Source organism: Eleutherodactylus coqui, chromosome 13, assembly GCF_035609145.1.
Source record: "Eleutherodactylus coqui strain aEleCoq1 chromosome 13, aEleCoq1.hap1, whole genome shotgun sequence".
Lineage (NCBI taxonomy): Eukaryota > Metazoa > Chordata > Amphibia > Anura > Eleutherodactylidae > Eleutherodactylus > Eleutherodactylus coqui.
Genome location: NC_089849.1, coordinates 72,341,913 through 72,348,982, shown reverse-complemented (window position 1 = coordinate 72,348,982; position 7,070 = coordinate 72,341,913). Strand labels below are relative to the sequence as shown.

Sequence of the window (7,070 nt, the reverse complement as noted above, 5' to 3'; positions counted from 1 at the left end):
ATTCGCTAAGGCAAACTACTCGAGCCTTATGCAAGTACCTGCCCGCTTATCTCTAAATATTTGCAAGAGGGAGATCTCTCTCTCACTCTCTCCCCCCCCTCACCCGCCCCCCCCCCCCGGCTCCTCCCTGCTCACTCCAGCAACTCACTGCTCTCCCCCACCGGCACTGCTCGAGTAGTTTGCCTTAGGCCGCCTGCAGACGAGCGGGTCGGATCCGGCAGCGAGAATTCTCGCCGCGGGACCCGACCCGAGAGCCTGCAGGGACGAGCGCGTACTCACCCGCGCCTGGCGGCCCCGGCTCTTTCATGTGCCGGCTGCGGCGCAGCCGGCGCATGCGCAGACCGGAGCCGGCGGCCGGGTGAGTGCGTGCCCCGCACAAAAATAGGTCACGCCGCGGTTTGTTTGCCGCGCGAGATTTCGCGCGGCCAAACCGCGGCCGTCTGCATAGGAGTGCGTATTGTAATGCACTCCTATGCAAACTTTCAGTGGCGGAAATCCCGCGGGAAATACCGCCGCGGGATTTCCGCCCGTGGGCAGGCGGCCTTAGTGAGTACGCTCGCTCATCTCTAAGGGAAACATATCAGAATGCTGAAAACCATGACTATCACTTTAGGCCTGTTTATAATTCATATACCACTATTGTTAAGTCTTCTGAATACTTCAGTTTTATAAAGAACCAAATGTATAAAAAAGTAGACAAAAAATAATGTGACAACACAGTACAGGTCTCCTAGCAGATCATCATAATCAGAGACTTTATCACACACTGGGACAAATCGTAGTTTAAAAATTCAATTTGTCTAGGTAGGTGAACAATGGGGTGCCGTTCCTTTTTGGTGACATCTAGAGATGAGCGAATGTACTCAGTAAGGCCGATTTCGCAATCGAGCACCGCGATTTTCGAGTACTTCACTACTCGGGTGAAAAGTACTCTGGTGCTCTGTGGGTGAGCGGGGGGTTGCAGAGGGGAGTGGGGGGGAGAGGGAAAGAGAGAGAGCTCCCCCCTGTTCCGCACTGCTACCCCCCGCTCCACCATGCCTCCCCCCGCCCCACAGCGCACCCGAGTACTTTTCACCCAAGTAGTGAAGTACTCAAAAATCGCGGTGCTCGATTGCGAAATCGGCCTTACCGAGTATGTTCGCTCATCTCTAGTGACATCTCAAAAACATAAAAACAATGGGACACATTGGGTGAGCGGTAGTGGTCTACAGTACTACTTACCTCTAACTGATTTGGTTTAAACCTAGACAATATTCCTGTATGCTGCATGACTATAGCCCTGGTTTCCAGGATTATCGATAGAGTCTTGAAAAGCTTGCTGGTGAGTGAATGTACGGAATGAAGGACCTGTTGCTGAACAGCAGTGATGAGAAGAAATGTTGGGATATGAAGGAGTCTGATAAGCACCTCCTCTCTTTTGAGTAAAGAACTAAGAACAATTGTCACATCTTGCCTGATTACGCCAAACCTGCTCTCCATTTTTTTGTTTTTATACTTTATTTGACCAACCTTAGTCTACTTGCATGCCAATAATGTTCGAAATGTTTCTTTTCATACAAGTCAAGTCCACAGTTCAAGTAAGGAAATAGTGACTGGCAGCATTCAGCAATGTAGAAAAATACAAGATTTATTTCCCCATTACAAAAATTACGGCAACGTTTCGGTCGTAATAGACCTTCCTCAAGCCAATACATATCATACAAAGTGCACCATATATATAGGAAATGTGAACACCATTAACCAATGACATACAAACATGCACAGGAGTGTCTCATCACTGATTACCTCTCTCCACACGTCTCAGCTGTTATCCGGCGCATCGTTGATGATGTCATATGAGCCTCGTGTGGTGCAGAGTGTAAGCTATCGCCTACGACCTGGAGGTTGCAAGTTCGATTCCCACATGAATCAGGTAGCCGGCTCAAGGCTGACTCAGCCCTCCATCCCTCCGAGGTAGGCAAAATGAGAACCCAGCTTGGTGGGGGGCAATGAGTAATAATTACCTGAAAGCGCTGCGGAACAAGTTGGCGCTATACAAGTACCATGATTTGATTTTTTTGATGTCATCTTTAGTTGACCTCCTCACACATTGGTGCGTCCATCTAAGTTGAACCGCACCCTCTGCGCATGTGCCGAGCTACAACTATCGCGAGAACACGCTCTAAGCCACAGTAGGGCACAGCGGCCATATCAGAAATGGGCAAACCGCACTAAAGGTGCGTCTGCGCATGCGCCGGTCGTCGGGCCCAGCGACCACGTCAGAAATGGGCAAACCGCACTGATAGTGCGTCTGCGCATGCGCCGGTCATCTGTCATCACAGAGGCCGATACTCGGTCCCATCACCGCGCCACAACCTTACTTCCGCATTCCACCTATATATTATATTATCTACTCGGATACCTCCTCAGTGCATTGGTCACCCGTAGTGATGCAATGCAAAGTGTCAGGATCGCCGATCATGCGTTACCACAACTGACACTGACCGCATACCGCATAACCTGCAGCGTCTACTGAGAGGACCCCGATGTATATATCTATTAATGTCACATATCAGATAGATAAATATGAGGATAAAGAGTAAGTAAATTCTTTCTCCATCATACCTATCACAGGGAGAATATATCTATCCAATATAATATAGATGACCTTTTATCATTACTGTGATGTTCTATATCTAATAAAAAAGGGGTATATCAACAACCTACTGGTATTATCAAGTAATGTCCCCATATTCATCTAGAAAGTCATCCCTTCCAGGTCTATTCACGTTGACAAAGGCTATCTTATCTAATAATATACATTCTCACCCATAGAGTATGAACAGTCCAATGTTAACCCATTGTATAAGCCAATAAAAAAGAACAGAACACCAACTGTTAACTGCCTAGTCAAATTGTGATTTTATTGATACTATACATCACGAGGCGGACGAAAACATCACAGGGCATACAAGAGATCCCGACGGGGTGATGACCCGATCCACGAAACGACCACCGCTGATGGACTTCAGGAAATAGTGGATGTTGGAGCTTGTGAACCTACCAGTGACGGTATTGTAATCAACATTTCTTCCAGGGTATTGACATCAGATGAGACGACTGTATTGGGCAAGGGTCTATCATTTTGCTGTGTAACTTCTATGAATTGGTTTGATCTTAATCTTGATGTACAGCGTTTATTCAGAAATTTAAGGCTTAAAAATCAATTTTCCTCACAACCATCACGTACGGTTGCACAGACCACTACACCGGGGTCTTTTTCCCTGGTTGGAACTGGTCTTCGCAACAAAAGTACGTATCAACCACCTACATCAAATCCTCAAATTGAAGTATTTGCTAAATTAGTATTAAAAGATATTGAAAAACTGAGATCCAAAACATTGGGTAACAAGAGGAGGCTTAAGAATAACCTTAATATGAGGGAAAGGAAAGCCCTTAATTCTCTTGCGCAGGATGATGCGATTGTGGTTAAACCAGCCGATAAGGGTGGAGCAATAGTCGTGATGGATACCAGTATGTACACAACAGAAGTGTTCAGACAATTAAATGATGAAAATGTTTATGAAAAATTGCGATCGGACCCTACCATACGGTTTCAATTACAATTAAGGGGAATGTTGAATGAGGCACTATGGGCAGGTTGGATCGATAAAAAGCTGTTGAAATTCCTTGATATCCAGCACCCCATTGTTCCCACTTTATACACCCTCCCAAAGGTCCACAAGGATCCCCAGAATCCCCCTGGGAGACCGATTGTTTCAGGCAGAAACTCACTCTTCTGCAATATCGCACGATTTTTGGACAAGGTCCTGAGACGTTTTGCAGATGAGGCGGATTCACACATCAGGGATACATCTGACTTTTTGAAAAAAATTGCATCGTTTGATATGACCGAAGATGTTATTCTGGTCACCTTTGATGTGACTGCGCTATACACCTCTATCAGTCACGATAAAGGGATAGATGCCGTCAGACAATTTCTGATGGCATCGGATATGTCCTCTGAGTGCATGCAGTTTGCCCTGTCGCTGCTGGAGTACATCCTCCGCAACAATTATTTTTTGTTTGGGGGGGTGTACTACAGACAGCGACAGGGCACTGCTATGGGCTCTAATGTGGCGCCAACATACGCCAACATTTTTGTGCGCCAATTTGAGGAGAAGTATATCTATACCTCCATATATGCGGCGTCGTTGGTGTACTGGGGTCGGTACATCGACGACGTGTTTGCTTTATGGAAGGGTTCGCTCCAAACATTACAGGAATTCCATACCTTTTTAAACGCTATTTACCCAGAACTTCAGTTCACTATGTCTTACTCTATTGTGGAAATCCAATTCCTTGACGTTTTGATTAAAAGACAAGGAATGGGATTGGTAACGGATCTTTACACAAAAAAGACAGATCGGAACAGTTTATTGCTCTATAGTAGCAACCATCCGGTCGCCATGAAGGACTCACTACCATGGAGTCAACTTTTACGAGTGCGAAGAATAGCACACGATCAAACCATTGATTTAAGATTGGATGAGATGTGTAGGAGGTTCCTAGATAGGGGATACCCTGCACCAATCATCACAAAAGCTGCCATACGAGCTAGGGCAATACCACAACAAGATCTTTTGACACCTAAATTAAAGAAACAGACAATGGACAGGATTCCGTTTGTCAGTACCTTTAATAGTCTTAGTGGAACCGTTGGTAACATTATCAAAAAACATTGGCCACTGCTGACATTAGATGGGGCTGTAATACCTGAATTTAAAAATAAGCCTATAAATGCATATAGAAGAGGTAGAAACATAGGTGACCAACTGGTCCACTCACACTTTGCTTCACACAAATCAGCCGTCCAGAGTTTCTTTAAACCCCCTAGGAAGGGGAACTTCCCATGCCTTGCCTGTAGTTGTTGTAACAATTTGGTGAGGGGTGACGAATTTCGGCATCCTCTCAGGGGCAATAGGTACAAGATACAGGGGAGATATACTTGTGCTTCACCATACGTGATCTACCTCATCACCTGCCCATGTGGCCTTGGGTATGTGGGTGAAACCACTATGGAGGTGAGATCACGTATGGTGAAGCACAAGAGTACAATTCGGACGGAAAATCTACAATTACCTGTATCGCGACATTTTTTGGAGGCTAAACACAACATCAGCCAGTTCAAATTTAGGGTCATTGATCATGTCCCCGTACTTCCACGGGGGGGTGATAGAGAATTTTTATTAAAAAAGCGTGAGTTAAAATGGATATACGAGTTGGACACCATGCACCCAAAAGGGCTTAATCAGGAGTACATTTTTCAGCCGTTCTTGTAAATCTTGTTACACACATCAGTATATGAATTGTACATATGTTTTATTAATGAATTTTTTATGGGTATATGTGTAATTGTATTCTTTTTGTTTTGTTTACACAGGTTGTTGGTCTCTCGCTGGTTCCCTCGCCACACGTCTGAGATATGACGGTCCATTATTTCATCATCTTGAAGAAAAAATATAGATTCATGCATAGTGATGTATAGTATCAATAAAATCACAATTTGACTAGGCAGTTAACAGTTGGTGTTCTGCTCTTTTTTATTGGCTTATACAATGGGTTAACATTGGACTATTCATACTCTATGGGTGAGAATGTATATTATTAGATAAGATAGCCTTTGTCAACGTGAATAGACCTGGAAGGGATGACTTTCTAGATGAATATGGGGACATTACTTGATAATACCAGTAGGTTGTTGATATACCCCTTTTTTATTAGATATAGAACATCACAGTAATGATAAAAGGTCATCTATATTATATTGGATAGATATATTCTCCCTGTGATAGGTATGATGGAGAAAGAATTTACTTACTCTTTATCCTCATATTTATCTATCTGATATGTGACATTAATAGATATATACATCGGGGTCCTCTCAGTAGACGCTGCAGGTTATGCGGTATGCGGTCAGTGTCAGTTGTGGTAACGCATGATCGGCGATCCTGACACTTTGCATTGCATCACTACGGGTGACCAATGCACTGAGGAGGTATCCGAGTAGATAATATAATATATAGGTGGAATGCGGAAGTAAGGTTGTGGCGCGGTGATGGGACCGAGTATCGGCCTCTGTGATGACAGATGACCGGCGCATGCGCAGACGCACTATCAGTGCGGTTTGCCCATTTCTGACGTGGTCGCTGGGCCCGACGACCGGCGCATGCGCAGACGCACCTTTAGTGCGGTTTGCCCATTTCTGATATGGCCGCTGTGCCCTACTGTGGCTTAGAGCGTGTTCTCGCGATAGTTGTAGCTCGGCACATGCGCAGAGGGTGCGGTTCAACTTAGATGGACGCACCAATGTGTGAGGAGGTCAACTAAAGATGACATCAAAAAAATCAAATCATGGTACTTGTATAGCGCCAACTTGTTCCGCAGCGCTTTCAGGTAATTATTACTCATTGCCCCCCACCAAGCTGGGTTCTCATTTTGCCTACCTCGGAGGGATGGAGGGCTGAGTCAGCCTTGAGCCGGCTACCTGATTCATGTGGGAATCGAACTTGCAACCTCCAGGTCGTAGGCGATAGCTTACACTCTGCACCACACGAGGCTCATATGACATCATCAATGATGCGCCGGATAACAGCTGAGACGTGTGGAGAGAGGTAATCAGTGATGAGACACTCCTGTGCATGTTTGTATGTCATTGGTTAATGGTGTTCACATCTCCTATATATATGGTGCACTTTGTATGATATGTATTGGCTTGAGGAAGGTCTATTACGACCGAAATGTTGCCGTAATTTTTGTAATGGGGAAATAAATCTTGTATTTTTCTACATTGCTGAATGCTGCCAGTCACTATTTCCTTATTCCTGACTGCACCCTTGGAGCCTCTCTGGTTTAGGCTTCCTGACTGGCTTTTGCACACTGTTTTGCCTGGCTCTATGTGAGGATATATGCTGTGCTGCTGGGAACCTCTTTTTTCTACTCAGTGATGTCCACAGTTCAAGTAGTCCATCACAGGGTTACCACCTCTTAGGCCGCCTGCACACGGGCGGAAATCCCGCCGCGGGATTCCC

At 45.2% G+C, this 7,070-nt stretch overlaps 1 long non-coding RNA gene across 1 annotated transcript; it reads left to right on the top strand.

The window, feature by feature from the left end:
• Positions 1 to 2,932: 2,932 nt before the first annotated feature.
• On the top strand, positions 2,933 to 5,561 carry LOC136587491 (uncharacterized). The gene is made up of 2 exons (XR_010787468.1): positions 2,933 to 3,051; positions 5,423 to 5,561. It is a non-coding gene; the product is annotated as an uncharacterized lncRNA (long non-coding RNA).
• The last annotated feature ends 1,509 nt before the right edge of the window (positions 5,562 to 7,070 follow it).